We start from the raw sequence: 16124 nt of genomic DNA on the forward strand, positions 1-16124 counted from the left end.
TAATTTTAATGAACTCAATGAGAATAAAGTAGCTCAAGTCAAGCTTTTCTGCAATAAACTTTATCAAGAGCTTGCCCATTCTGCTCTGTGCTGATCTTCTTTTCCTGGGAACTTTTTCCTTTTGCTGCTCATAACAAAGTGTTTGGCTGCCTGAGAGGGATTTTTAAATGGAGTGTTGGGCCTTGTTGCTTTGATTGTGTTTTTGCCATTGATTTTATTTACCCTTTTTAATATAATATTTGTTTAATTATTTTAAAATATTTGTATACTTACTGTTTTTAGCTTTCAAATATTGTCTTTTAATTATGTAAGCCACCTTGGGTCCTTTTTAAGGAGAAGGCAGGTTAAAAAAATTACATAAATAAATAAATGTCAAGCTTGATGGCTGTTACTGGATCATGCAGAGGCCAACTCCAAAATTAACTCTGGAGTATTAGAGAAATACTTCCCTTTACCTAAAAACAGGGTTGAGTAATCACTTTATTTCAATAAAGGTAAAGGTTCCCCTTGACATTTTTAGTCCAGTCGTGTCCGACTCTAGGAGGCGGTGCTCATCCCGTTTTCAAGCCGTAGAACCAGCGCTTGGCTGAAGACAGTTTCCATTGTCACGTGGCCAGCGTGACTAGGGAACACCGTTTTTACCTTCCCACTGAGGTGGTACCTATTTATCTACTCGCATTTGCATGCTTTCGAACTGCTAGGTTGGCAAGGAGCTGGGACAAAGTGATGGGAGCTCATTCCGTCGCATGGAATCGATCTTACGACTGCTGGTCTTCTGACCCTGCAGCACAGAGGCTTGTATGGTTTAACCTACAGCACCACCATGTCTGGAGTTTAGCCCACAGCGCCACCACGTCCCTTTTAATATACTGAATATTAAAAGGTGAGCTTTCAGGTCCCGTAGGACTATTCATCTAGCTGGGCATTGTAGAGTTGGAGATGGGATGGTGAAACAGAAAACTTAAAAAAATTGTAATGATTAAATTTTGATCTATTATTAAATTTCCAAAATGGAAGAACTGCAGGTTTGAAGAATCAGTTTCAGCTGTATTAGTATCACGTTCCAACTCAGAGGATGTAGAGTCTTTCTCCACCTCTCTAGATAAAGGACTACCAGATGCTCAGTGCATTGCTCTTCCTGTGCTTTTTTTATCTCTCTGGAATCTCCTACCTGGACCACTGTGTGCTCTTTTATTTTGTCTACTTTCTCCAACCATGCATAATTCTACCCACCTCTGTCATATCTCTCCCCAGCCTACCATCTCAGGGACTATTTTTCTTTTCTCTGTCTGAAGGGAAGGAGAAGGAATAAGGTTTGTAAACATGAGCACCTTGCTCCACTGGCCTCAGCTGTTTTTTTATTTTTCTCCCTCCAACCATCCATTCTCATCAAATTTGATGAGGGTTTTGCTAGTTTGTTAATGTTTATGGTTTATTGAGAAGCGAGGACCAGGCAAGTAAAACATGGATTATTTTAACAACCAGCCAGTGGGCAAAAAAGGTCACTGTGCTTATAAAATTCAAAGTTGTGAATGAAGCAGGAGAAGAGAATGATAGCTGAGTATAAGTGTGCCTCAAAAATTAATGACATATTAAAACATCATATAGTTAAGAGTCCATCATCCCTCATAAAGGGATGATCACTATTTCTAAGCACAGATGGAGAATACACCACAGGGACATGATCTCAACTCATTTTTTTTGTTTTCCCCACCCTGTTCATGGTAGCTTTGGGCTTTCACTCTGATACTAAACAATTCTCATGGGAAAGTGATGAAAGGTCAAGGTAATACATGTTTTTATTTCATCGGGACACATAATTAGTTCAGGCTGATCCCAAACACATTTATGCCAACAAGATTAAAGCTGTCTAAAGTAGGTGCTACACATGACCAAGAATTCTGGGAAATGAAAGTCCTTGCTCCTATGTACAGACTAAGCATAAGCAGGAGTTTCTCTCTTGTCTTACCTGACTTAGTTCTTCTTGGAAGGTGAAGGTCAAGATGACCAACACCAGGAAGAAGAAAACAGGCCAATGGAGGGATTTGAGCACCAGTGAGCAGTACCCTCTCAGAGAAACAGGGAGATGAGGCAGAATCCCATTATACCAAGGAGGACTTTACCTCCAGAGAATGAGGGGTGTGGCAGACCTGCCACCCACAAGTTCCAGAGGTTGTAAAAGATTCAGGATATTAGAGGGAAAAAGTTCAGAACAGGAGAAGCCAGTGCCCTTCAGTGGCTTATAGCCACTGACAGCTGATAATGCAGTGGAATCAGCTAGAAATGGAAGGGGCTTGCATGAAGAACGATTAGTATAGCTATCCAAACGAAGCTGTAGCAGAAAATAGGGATATTTCTTTTGCATTTTGCCTATCTTCTGCATCTCTGATGTGGATCAGCCTGATCACCCTTCTCTTTATTTGTCTTTCAACCATGCTGCCTGTTTCATGTTTGTTCTGTACGTGATTTATGGGCAGACAATTTGGCTTTGTTTTCTTGACTGTTCTTGTGCAACTTCTGATCCTGACAATTATCCCTTGCATGAAACCAGGTTCACCCTGACTGCCTACTTCTGATCATTGCTTCCTGCAATCCATCCCAGTTATAATCTGCATGCACTTCACTGTCCATGTATACAAGGCAACAACGGAGGGTGGAGGGGATTGGTCACTCTTCACTAAGCATGCTGAAAGCAACCAGGTAGATCATGATTTACCAGAACTAACATAAAAAAATTAAACTAAATGAACTAAGGGATGCAACTATTAGAAAACTCATAGAACATGATGTGCCTGGAGATCATCATAACCAGACTTGGAAGTGGCCCTATGGATCATCAACTCCAGTTCCTGTCAAGAAGGCACAGTGGGGAATTGAAATCTCAACCTCTACCTAAACTACTGAGCTATCCAGCAGTTCAGGGAAGTCTCATGGCACAGTGGTTAAACTGCAGTACTTCAACCAAGACTCTGCTCATGATCTGGGTTCAATCCCAGGTAAGCAGATTAAGGTCCCCTCAGCCTTCCAGCCTTCCAAAGTCAGTACTGTACATTGAATACCCAGCTTGCTGGGGAGGGGAGAATGTGTCACGTGCATAATCAAATTATAAATGGCCCGGAGAGTGCTTTAAGTGCTATAGGATGGTATACAGTATAAGCATAACACTTTGCTTTTATCATGTTTCAGTTCTTTCAAGACTTTATGAGAACAAGTCTGAGGATGAATTTTCATATGGTCTTGTCAGAATGTTGTAGTTAGCAAGAACTTTTAACTCTCCCAATTAAGTGCAGTGAACCTTAATATAAAGAAGTAACACAAATCAACAACTTCTCTTAAGATTTTCTAATAGTTGCTAACTTGCAAAAGTATATGTATATGCCCTTCTTCAGTATCTCTTCCTGGAAACGTAACCTGCACTTTGCTATACTTCAGACTTCTTCACCATTTGAAACTTTATTGACAAACCTCATAGAATGTTGGCCCCACTGCTGAGCACGCTTCGGCAGTGCGAAGTTCGATTGCTCTCCTCGTGGGATATCACGAGATTTGGGTAGTTTTGCAAACGTTACCCGGGAGAGGAGGGGGAAGGAGCGCCCTATTTAAGGAGCCCTCTTCCCTCCCATCAGCCTCTTTCGTGGCTTGCATCGGAAGATGGAGTGAGCTGGTGCCTTGCTCACTTGTGTCTCAGTGCTGCTCACTGTGACACTGTTGGTCTTGGAGTCAGGGGTTGCATCGGCACCCACCCACACACAGAGTTTGGAAGTGATGAGAGAGTGCTTCAGAGTGCTCTCGGAATTGGTCGCTGAAAGCGACATTTGATTTAAATAATACTTAAAAATAAAATAAAACAGGAAGGAAAACTAGAGATTAAATAAAGGGAACAGGAAAGGAGCACTAGCAGGGGTGTGTGCAGGTGACGGCTTTGGTGGGGTGGTGGGCCTTGGGGCCAGACCGTTACTGGGTGCCCCCTGCCCCACCCCTCCAATAGCATGTATAATTCAATTAATTGTAATAATAATTAATTTGATTTATTAAGGTAAAAGACTTGAGTGGATATAGCCCAATAATTGGGGGCTGTGACTATACAATTTATACTTTGGGCATAGATCACACCCTGGTTACTTTTTGGGGATAGCATTGGTGCTTAGATGTTTTGAAGTTCCGGCAGCTGTCTAGGGCAGTAAAATAACCTGTGAGGTAATGTGCCCTGATAGGAATCCAGAGGTTGCCAGTTTAAGCCTAGGCACTGAAAGCAGCTCCTGGTTAGGAATCCACTCACTATCCTTGGCTGGGGAGGTGACGTGCCAGTATCATTGGTGAAGAGATTTATTTAATAATAATTATAATATAATATAATAAAAGATAACTATAAATACATTGATTAATTAATAGCATAATACATGTTTAGGTTATAATATTAGATTATACATAATTAAATGCATAAATAACTAATCAGAGAAATATATCAATTAATTAATAAATATAAATTAATTTTAAAACATTACCAAAGGGAGGAAGTAATTCATCCTGGGGAGGAAGTAATTCCTCCTAGGAAGCAGGCAGGAGTACAAGCTTTGGGCTCAGTTTAAATTGGGAGAGTCATGGCTCTGAAGAAGGGTCAGGGAAAAAGCAAGGGCAAGCAGCCTTTTAAAAGGCACCCTGCTCCCCAGCCATCGCCTCCCCGCTCATCTTCTGATGAGGAGGTTGGCCAATTTGGGAGGAGATTAGAGCTAAGATGAGTGCAATGGAGGCAGAGTGGGCCTTACACGCTTGGTCAGCTGAGACGGAGCAGCAACCACGATGTTCTGCCAGGGAGTCAAAGACTCACAAACCGGCAAAATGTAGAAGGTTAGCTAACAATCTCATGTCTCATTTTGCTGTACTGGAGGCAGGTCAGTCAGAAGCTCAAGGGTCTATGTGAGATGAGGTTGAATCAACAGCGCATGATACCCAACACCAGGTTCAGGAGGGGTCGAGCAATGCTTCTGTGACAGGGACGGCCAGTCCACGTGACACGTCAGTGACTTGGTGGGTCATTAAAAGTTGATGACTCACGAAACATGAAGTTGCCCCCATGAATTGACAAATAATGAATATATTCATTGATTTGTGGGGGGTTATTAAAAAAAACACCCCTGCAGTCCCCCTCCGCCCCCAGCCCGCTGACACCCCCTTCCTATTATAAAACAACAACAAAACACAATTCTGCCTACCGGCTGTTGATCAGCTGATCGGCGGCAAAAAGGCAGCCACCCAAACCCACAGCCTATCCCCACAACCTTCCTTTCCCTCCTTTAGCCCTCCCCCACCCCCACCGACACCTCCTTATCTTAATCATGGCTGCCGAGGTCTCATTCTGGCCTCCCAGCCATGCATGTAAAAAGGGCGACTAGCTGCCCTTTACAAAGATGGTGGCTGTGGCTTCATTTAGGGTAAGGAAGCTGCAGCTGCCATCTTTGCAAAGGGAAGCCTGGATTCCCTTAGCCTGCCTGGTCATTTTTTTCGTTACAGGTATGACAGGGGCGACAAGGCGGTTGCACGTCCTGATAATCAGCCATAGTTATATATTTTGGGCGGCACGCTACGCTGCAAACTCAGCTTAGGGAAGAAATCTGGTCCTTGAAGCCAGAGCCCATACTGAATGGAGAGGGCATAAAGGAATGCGATGGGGCCAATTTTGCAGGGCAGCTGCATTTGGCTCACGGCTCCAGATGTTTTGCTAATACTTCTTGGAGGGAATGATTTGACCAAATATAGTGGTAAAGCCTTGATATTGGACATAACGTGGGACCTCAGATGGCTGAGGGTGGCATATCTGGTGATGTGGATAGTGTGGTCCATGATCATCCCTCAGCTTGAGTGGAGAGCAGCCTGCCAGGCACAGCATGTTAACACAGTGAGGAGGAATGTTAACAGAGAAGTCTGTCAGCAGTATGTAACGGCCTAGGATTGGTGATTGGTCACCGGGAGATCCGTATGGATAGGCCTGAGCTCTTTAGGAGCGATGGAGTGCAGCTTTCGGATAGGAGGCTGATGATATTCCTTAAGGACATCCAGGGAGCCTGCTTTTGGAGTTGGATCGGATGGATGGTGGACATGGGGCTTAGCATTGCTAGTCCCTATGCTATGGCGGGTAGTGTGGATGGAACAGGTTTTGGCAAATTCCCTTGCAATTACAGGTAACATATAGCTCATCTAATCTCCCAGTGCTGCGGATCGTGCGATAACAGTGCTTGGGAGGAAGATACGCTGGGGCCACACCCGAACTGACTGTCACCAAGGGGAAGGTGGCTTGAGGTCCGGGGGTGGCCAAACTTGTGCTGGCTTGGCTCTTGCTATCTTCAGGACCATGAGACCTCAGGACTAAGGAGTTGCCCATTTGTTTGGTATGAGGTCCAGTGAGACCCCTATGCAAAACCTGATTCCGCAGTACTGTAGGACCCCCCCCCCCATTTTATCGTTGACTATAATGGCTATTCAATAAAATGTGGCCCATGTTTATCCCATAATACATGTCTCACATCATTATTCCCGGGTAGGGGGAGCAATGTTAGCTTTCTCATGAATCTGACATTTCATATACATAGTGTACTGTCCTACCTAGGCAAGAGAACTTGAAAGAACTAGCAGGCAAGCAGATGCCTGGGTTACTACTAGGTCAGCTGGTGGTGGTGGGTAAATAGGGAGAGATAACAACTTTGACCAGCAAAAACCATAGGCTGCTTTTCTAGCCTATCATAACTGTCTAAGGAGGCATGGTAATTACCAACTATTTTGATATGAGATGAGGTGACAGTCATTTTCCCCAAGAACCCTCATGCTTCTCCACCACCAGGAGAAGGCATGAAGGTTTCCCATCCTCGCTTGTCTCCATAGCCTATTTCTTAAACATTTCTTAAACATATACATGCTTACTCTCGTTCTCGCTCTCTCCCACACACACATACACACAGAAACAGCTAAAGAAATTATTGAACATTGAAGATTGAAGAAAATCAAGATAGTTTTGATTTTTGTTGTTATTGTTGTTCTGTGCTGTCAAGTCAGAAATGACTTAAAGTGACCCTAAAAGGATTTTCAAAGGAAGTGAAATATTTAAGGAATGGTTTTACTAGTTCCACTCCCCAGTACACTTCTGTGGCTAATGGGGGGTTAGAACCCTGTTCTCCAGAATCCTCCACCCATCGCTCTATCCACTACGTTGGAGTAGGAATAAATTTTGATTCTTAGGACATACTTTATTTCTGCCCCACCTTCATCCCAAAACTGGGATTAATTAATACTTGTTGGGACCTCTAAAGAAATGAGAATGGTAAGCATCTCATATAAAATCCTAGAGAAAATGGGGCATGAGTAAGACTGCCTTACAAATTGTGCTCTTAGTAGCATCAGTGGGTTCTCTGCCAAAAAGACACACAAGTGCTTTTATCATACAAAAAGACATGAAAGTTAAATGGGCATGAGATTTCCCAAATGCTCACATAACGAATTGTTTCCGGAGCCAGATGTATCCATTCCTCATTACTGCAACTGGGCAGCTGTATGAGAGTTGTCCCCCAATTCACTGATATTTTCATTTTTCTCACTTTGAATAATGATGTATTCCCATGAGGTGTGTCTGTAATTGCTTTTCAAGCAGGTTGTCCCTTAAGGATATGTTGAGTTTGTGGGAAGAAAAACTGAATAATTCTTTCCTGTTTCACACTGAAGCTTTCCAGTGGCGGAAGATCCCTTTTGTTTTCAATTAATAATCAAAAGCAAAATATATCCCCTACTCTGCCACACTTCTGAGTCTTCAGATATGAAATCAATTTCCCAGGGTAGAACTCCTCACACTGATATAGTGCCTCATCTTTCACAGGTATCTCATTTTTAGAATATTTCATCTTTTCTTATAATTCTGTTCTTTTTGTTCTTACTTCCTTTCCCCTTCCTCTTCTTCCTTTGTTTATCCCTGATATAAATCCTTATCAGCAAGCCAGCTTCCGTGGGATTTTAAAATAAATGAGTAGCTTTATTTGTTGTATTGCCTACCAAAAGTCAGCTTTGCTTTCCAAACAACCTCGCAAAAGAGTACAATTGCAAGTCTGAACATTTGTGGAGCTGCAATGAATATTTAGTATCTTCCCATTACTGCAGGGAAAGTACATTTCAGGATTAATGGGAAACATAATTCTTCATCTCCTCGAAAGTGCCTCTTTGATTAAGTGTTCAGTTTTGTCAGTGCTGTCCAATCTGGTATATAAGCAAGAGTTTGTGTGCTCCTCACAGATACACAACTAAATAAGTGCATCTAAATTCTATGCTAACAAAACTCCATTTCCCTTTATGCCACTACTAACTAGCATTGTTAAGAATTTTTTCCCAAATGCCTGCCAGGTATAAGTTCCTCTTGATTGCCTCTGTTGATTTTCTTCTTCTTCTTTTCCTCCCTTCCCCTCTCTGAGATCATAGGAAAAAATATGGAGACGAGCAAACATGGAATGTCTTCTTACTATTGTAGGCTGCTTAATGCACCTTGAAAGATGTGGGAGCTGGATGATGTGTTTCCAGCTTCCCTTAAATGATGCACATGGGTCACAAGAGTTGGTGGGATCAATGAATATGTGGTTACCACAAAGGGGCTCCTCTGTATAAATGGATAAGTAAAAATTGTGTTAGTTTCAGTATGCACGGGGAATTTAGTACATGAGATGGAGGAAGCAAGATTTAGTAAAATTTCAGTGAACAGCCATTTTGGTTTGGGTTACTAGCAAAACTCTTGCATACCCTGAATGCTGTGTTACAGGCTAACAACTCAGGGAAGAGAGCAATTTTACTTTGAAAGGAGACTTTTTGCAAAGAAGAAAGAAACACCTTGTAGTTGCTACCAGTTCCTGCAAAATCTGAAAAGGAAGGGAGATGCCAGTCTTTCCCTTTCCTTTCCAGCTTTTGTTCTTGTCTTCCTCTACAATGAGTTTGGGTGGTAGAGAAAGCGTAAGTAGTTTCCCTATTGCAAGTTGGAGTTTTGCAGAAAGTACCACCATGTGTGTTGCTGCTCTTGCTGCCTTTTTCTAAAAGCTCAAATCAACCTCCCTTCCAGGAATGGTCTTGCAGATGTTATTACAGATCCAGACAGCAGAACTAGGATTCAGGTATAGCAAGATTTGTGATCCAACAGCCTCTGGAAAGCCATAGCTTTCTCACCTATGTTGTTCATCCCCCCTCCATCCAGTCCAATCCAATCCAAAGTGCCAAATGCTCAAACAAACAGCCAGGTTTTAACTTTGTGCCATAGTAAAGGTAATATTAAGTTCAAGAACTAAGATCATGGCCACTGGTCCCATCACCTCCTGGCAAATAGAAGGAGAAGATATGGCGGCAGTGACAGATTTTACTGTCTTGGGCTCCACGATCATTGCAGATGGTGATAGCAGCCACAAACTTAAAAGGTGCCTGCTTCTTGTGATGACAAACTTAGACAGCATCTTGAAAAGCAGAGACATCACCTTGCCGACATAGGTCCACATAGTCAAAGCTATGGTTTTTCCAGTAGTGATGTATAGAAGTTATAGCTGGATCATAAAGAAGGCTGACCGCCAAAGAATTGATGCCTTTTAATTGTGGTGCTGGAGGAGGCTCTTGAGAGTCCCCTGGACTGCAAGGAGAACAAACCTATCCATTCTGAAGGAAATCAACCCTGAGTGCTCACTGGAAGGACAGATCCTGAAGCTGAGACTCCAATACTTTGGCCATCTCATGAGAACAGAAGACCCTGATGTTGGGAAAGTGTGAGGGCAAGAGGAGAAGGGGACGACAGAGGACGAGATCGTTGGACAGTGTTATCGAAGCTACCAACATGAATTTGACGCAACTCCGGGAAGTGGAAGACAGGAGGGCCTGCCGTTCTCTGGTCCATGGGGTCACGAAGAGTTTGACACAACTTAATGACTAAACAACAGCAAAAGGCAATATTGGTGGCACTTAGATCTCTAAGGGGAGGGCATTCCATAGCTAAGGATTTGCAGCTAAGAAAGGTGTGCTCTGTTCTTCAACACAGCATGCAACTCCTGATGGTCAGACAATAAGAACCTGTCACCCTTGCAGATCCTATCGAACAGGCAAGTATATATGGGGAGATCATCTTCCTGGGCGGTTGCTGAAGGGAGTGACAACTCTCTCAGGGACAAAGCTGGGCATCTGTTCTTTATCATGATTTAGGAGTTGGTCTTGCTAGAGACACCTGCCAGGGTGAAGATTGTGTCAGTGTGAATCCACTTGGTAGTTTAATGTAGAAGCACATCTAAAAAGCCTGCTAACAGACCAAATCATCCTCATGTGTGGTACACACTAATGTTCTTCCAATGTATCTAAATGCTCGCATGTGAAAGGAGAATCTTTGCATAAACAGCTTCAATCAAAACAAACAGATATGTTTTCCCTCTGCCTTTCAGTAAATGAGTTTCATTTTTATCAGACAAAATGACAATTCTGCAAGAATCGCTCTGCCAATTATGTGCTGTGTACTGCTTGTATATTGAAAAATCAAGATACAAATTAAGCTTGTTTTATTTTCCTCCCCTGCTCATTGTGTTGTCAGCTAAAATTCATAGAGAATTTCATTATCATATAACCAGAGAGTACAGATCCCTTTTCCTTCTATAAACTTTCACTTATACCCCCAAATCAGTTCAAATAAATCATAATTTAAAATCACTCAGAAAATAAAAACATACCAATAAAAGAAAAATATGCATAAACTAGGGATTGTGGAGCAGGGGGAGACTTCACATTTGCCTGTTTATTTTCTAGCATTATGTTATACCTAATATAATGATCTCCTGCTGTTTTTTGCTGGAATGAAAGTGAAGAAAGAATGAGACAGAACAATGCTTGCAATTTGTTAATAAAAATGTGCCTCTTTACTATAGGAAAGACAAAAATCACACCAAACTATGCAAAAGCCTAGCTCTGAAAAACATTGGATATCTTTCTGCTAATATTATGGACAGTATTCAACAAAAATTGGTAAAAATACATTGCGGTCTTTATACACAACGTAAAAGCAAGGGTGGATAGTACCTTTTATTATTGTTATGTGCCTTCAAGTTGGAACTGAATTATAGCGACTCTAATAGGGCTTTCAAAGTAAGAGATAGATTTGAGAAATGGTTTTACCAGCTCCACACCCCTAGTGAGTTAGCAGGGCTGAGTGGGAATTTGAACCCAGGTGTTCTAAGTCCTAGTCCATCACTCTGTCCACTACACCACTCTAGGTATCAATAGCCCTTATTAAACCACTTTAAAAAATTACAAGTGTAAGCTAACTTTTGACACACACACACGCACACACACGGTTCTTCAGTCTGGCCACCACAAAACTGGGACTGGTGCAGAAGAAACACAGAAGTTTCAGAAATCATTGCCAGATGCACAGGTCAGGTTTCACTGTATAAGCAACATGGGAACTGTGAACATTCTTTGCCTAACCATCCCAGAAATCAGGAGACATGACACAGGCAATGGGTATACCCTAAGGCCAGCACTTTATTAACTATTAAAATCTCAGATCCTGCAGGGGGGCCTACTCTAGTGTTGATCTCTGGGGCAGGCACCAGAGGCACTTGCTTGCTTCTGCGCTGATCCCCATTGAGTGAGTCCCAAGCCCTGGGTTCATGCTGTCATGGCGACAGCCCATTCCCAGCCGGCCAACATTCTGATGACCCTTCTGGCCACCGGCTGCCCAAGCCTCGTGATTTGAGACAGCCGCCGGCCATGGGTGACCACCCGTGCATCCCTCATCCCAGCAACTGAATTTCAGGATCCACCGTGCCAAGATGTTGGTTGCATTAACACCACCCATGTGACCCTTGGGGACTCACTGCTACTCAGTTCTCCATCTCCACTACACACCAGTGTGACCTATTTAGTAACATCACCCCTGGTCAGCCCAAATCTGCCCTGTGGGTAATCAGTGTGGGACAGGCAAAAATTACCTGCACCCCTTTTGTTCAATACACCAGTCAGGTGATATATATCTAAAATTCTTTTCTCACCCTGAAGCAACCAGATGACCTTGAATTGGACCCTGAGGGTGGATGAGTGAGTTGTTTTGCAAAGAGGCCTGCTGGAGGGTGGGATCGCTTAATAAAAGCTTCCTTTCCCGCCCTCATCAGGCAAGCCTGGGGGGTCAAGAGGTGCCTGGGCTACCTTATCGGCTCATCTGGACAGGCAAAGGTCCTTTCTCACACTACCTTTTGGTGTGTGCCTGGAGCAAGGCCTTAAGCAGAGAACGCTGGTCCACAAATCTGATCATGATTTTTGGGACCTCTAGAGCAGAGGCGCCACTCTCAGCTCTATGATGCCCAGACTGATGGCAACCAGTGAAAGGCTGAAGGATTGTGAGTTCACTCTTGCCTTCCCATAATATCCAGTTATTTCTCCCTTAAATAATCTTTGTTTTCAGAACCCTTGCAATTCCTTGGACATGTGACACTCGGTTTGAAGTGATGCAATCACTCAGTCAGAAGATCAGCAGTGGCAGACTTCGCTAGAAAAGACAGTGCAACAATTGGAAAGCAGTAGGCACAGAGGATGACCTAACATGAGATAGACTGACACAATAAAGAAAGTCCAAGCCTTCAGTTTACAAAACCTGAGCAGGGTTGTTAGGGGATGGGGGCTTTCGAAGGCAATTAATGTTGGAATTATTTTTAATCTTGCATGTTGCCTTTAAGAGTTTAGGCTGGGGGGGACCTTTCTAGGCTGGGGTGACTGTCAATCAATCAATCCAGCAGTAACCAATTCCCCCCTCTGTGCCTCTGAATTTGAAGAGAGCCATGTCTCTCTGTCTAAGAGTATTTTTCACTCCTTTTTCAGTCTGCTATCCATCTGTCTACAGTTAGCAGACATGTAGCCAGTTAAGGTTTGTTCCTGTAGCCAGTCATTTTCCTACAGTATGCTGTTTTTGATCTGTCCAGAACTGTGAGTAAATGAAACATTTTTTATTCTTTTTCTTACCAGTGTCTCAGAGTGAGTTATTGAGACTGTAAGTGCCAGTTGATGAGAACAAAACAGGTGGTATATTCTGGGAAGACTTCAAGCTAATTCTCCTTTGCACTATCTGCAGTTTAGCTAGAGGTTTTTAGCCAGAATTTCACATTCTGGCAAATTTGGTTGGGCTGGCCTACTCAGAAGTTGCTATTCTGGGCTGTTTTTTGGAAAAAAAATGATTTTGTGCCCAGAACAAATACTGGAATGTTTTTTTCTGCAGATGATCTGTGGCTTGCTGCATTTGTCTCATTTAGCCACATGTGTGTTATGAATGTGGCTGAGTTATCCTACTCAGAAGTTGCTGTTCTGGGCCATTATGTTCCATTCCGGTAGTTATTTGGATAATAAAGAAAATAATAAAAGAGCAATATTCATTAAATATTAAATGTGGTCTTAAATATTGTTTGGATATTTTTCCAGCACACCACACTCTTTTTAGTATTGATTGTATTAAGAAGTGCCGATTCTGTTCCTTTCTGGCTTTTACCCATTTGAAATTTGAATTCATGAATTTCAAGTTGAATTTGGTTTAGATCATGCATCAACTAGATTAAATGAAATCAGAGCTGAATCCAAATCCCAAATCAAGTATAAAAATGAATAGGAAAATCCTTGTATGGCTCTCCTTACATTCTTACCAGTTTTTCTGTTACCATAAACATAGGCATTACATCTTCAAAACTTTACATATTTTTAAAAATCAATGTGTTGGCATTCTTGAGTTTACATTGCTCATATTTTGCATATGAAAATTCTTACAGAAAAACTGGTAAGAATGTAAGGAGATATATATCTATATATATATCTATATATAACTATATATATATCTATACATAACTAATTGGTATAATAGAAAACAGTATATTTATTTGCAAAGTGGCTTACACAGCCAGCTACCACAGTTTCATAGTTCCATCAGTTCTGACTCTGACCCTAGTCCCTGGTCAGGCTTCTTAGCTGCCAATGAGAAAAAAACAAACATTTTGCTTGTGGTAAAATAGATTATTGTGTGTATTCACATTAAACCTCCAGTGATTCTGTGTTGTGATCCAGCGTTCTAAATACAGTGGTGCCCTGCTTAATGATTACCCTGTTTAATGACGAATCTGCTTCACAAAGTGTTTTTTGTGATCACTATTGCGATCGCAAAACGATGATTGAATGGGGAAAATCCGCTTCTTGACAATCAGTTCCCTTCTTCGGGAACCGGTTTTTCGCTTTACGACGATCAAAAAACAGCTGATTGTCAGGTTTCAAAATGGCCACCTGCTGTTCAAAATGCCTCCCCACTGTGCTTAGGATGGATTACTCGCATTACAAGCACCAGAAAATGGCTACCCTATGGAGGATCTTCGCTGGACGCTGAGGTATTTCGCCAGTGGAACGCATTGAGCGGTTTTCAATGCGTTTCAATGGGCTTTTTACTTTCGCTTGACGATGCTTTCTTTCTACAGCGATTTCGCTGGAACGGATTAACGTCGTCAAGTGAGGCACCACTGTACCTTTATTTGGTGACCTTATGAGAAATGATCTGATTTTCCTAGATAGAAGGGTATCATGAAAATGATGGTGAAATAATATTCTGCTATGGGGTCTTGATAACTTGATTACAGCTGTGTAGATTTTAAGTGGTGTCAGAGGCCCTTTCACATAGCAGGAAATGTAGAAAAATGGCTGAGGATGTCATGCTCCACATTTCACCATTAAGGAGCCTAGTGGTGCAGTGATTAAACTGCTGTACTGCAGCAAAAACTGTGCTCATGACCTGGGGTTCAACTCCAGGTAACCGGCTCAAGGTTGACTCAGCCTTCTATCCTTCTGGAGTCGGTAAAATGAGTACCCAGCTTGCTGGGGGGGGGGGGATGTGTAGCCTGCGTAATTAACTTGTAAACCTCCCAGAGAGTGCTTGAAGCACTATGTGGCGGTATATAAGCAGCACTCTTTGCTTTTTGCCTTTGCTAAATGCTTTCAGACTTCATTTAAAAGGAAAGCATAGCTCATGCCTTACTATTCCAGGAGAAGTGAGGTCATTCTTCGGATGAAACAATGTAAATAGAATCTGTTTGGGGTTCCTCTCCAGTTGAGCTTCCTTTGTCTTGGTGACAATCAGCCTACGTTCTTTGGCTTTAGAAAGTGAAATGAAAAAAATCCATAAAATTCAATAATGTAGATGTAACCCAGATTATTAACAGCTTCCAGTGCTTGGAAGACCTTGATCTTACTCAGAATGTCAAGAAGCTACTAGAGCAACGGCAAAGTAGCAGATAATTTGAGATTTCTCCAGCTAATCCTTCTTGCAATTGTTTTCCTATATTCCTGTAATCTACAAGAGCAGAAGCAATGATATTTGAAGTAGGGCAACCACCTGATTGAAAACGCAGGTAACACACTTGTCAAGGAGAGAGGCAGGTAAGATTATGCTGCCTGGGAAACGGTAAAGAGGCCACATTGATGCACATCCAACCCTTGATTTGATATTGCATCTTGATGAAAGAAAAATAACCTATAGAAAAACATGTGAAGTGTGTTTTAAGCTCTTCCCTTGGCAAGGCTTTTATATTCTTCAGCCATTAGAAACAAAGGGCCAAGGCAATGAAATTGTGCCCCCAAACTCAACACAAGGATGATCAGTCCCGTGAAAGAGAAAACACACCAGGTCTTTGTTGTGCTTAATGTAACTGCAAAACTACATAACAATGTCTTTTATAGAGCGAGCTTAAATGTTAAAAACCCTCAGATTCTAACAGAAACCTGCTAATGTGGTTTTTAAAAGGCTGAAAATGTATTTTTGTGTCTTATCTAAAGTGTTTTTTTAAAACCTCCTTTCTAATACTTCAGGCTATTTTTTTCTGATGAAGAACTCCCAAATCTTGTATGGAATCTAGGGCCTAATCATATGGACCATTTAAATTGCTTCTTTTTCCTCCTTTTTAATATTTTTTAAAGTATTTTTTTAAGGACAGGGTAGGGTATACAAAAAGTAAAGGGGAAAAGGGGAAAATGGTTAGGGGGATAGGAGAACACGGAGTATACAATCATCCAATCAATTCATATTAGAATAACAAATCAACTTTTTGCTTTTTCACAGTTTG

The sequence above is a fragment of the Pogona vitticeps genome, chromosome 4, assembly GCF_051106095.1.
Source record: "Pogona vitticeps strain Pit_001003342236 chromosome 4, PviZW2.1, whole genome shotgun sequence".
Taxonomy (NCBI): domain Eukaryota; kingdom Metazoa; phylum Chordata; class Lepidosauria; order Squamata; family Agamidae; genus Pogona; species Pogona vitticeps.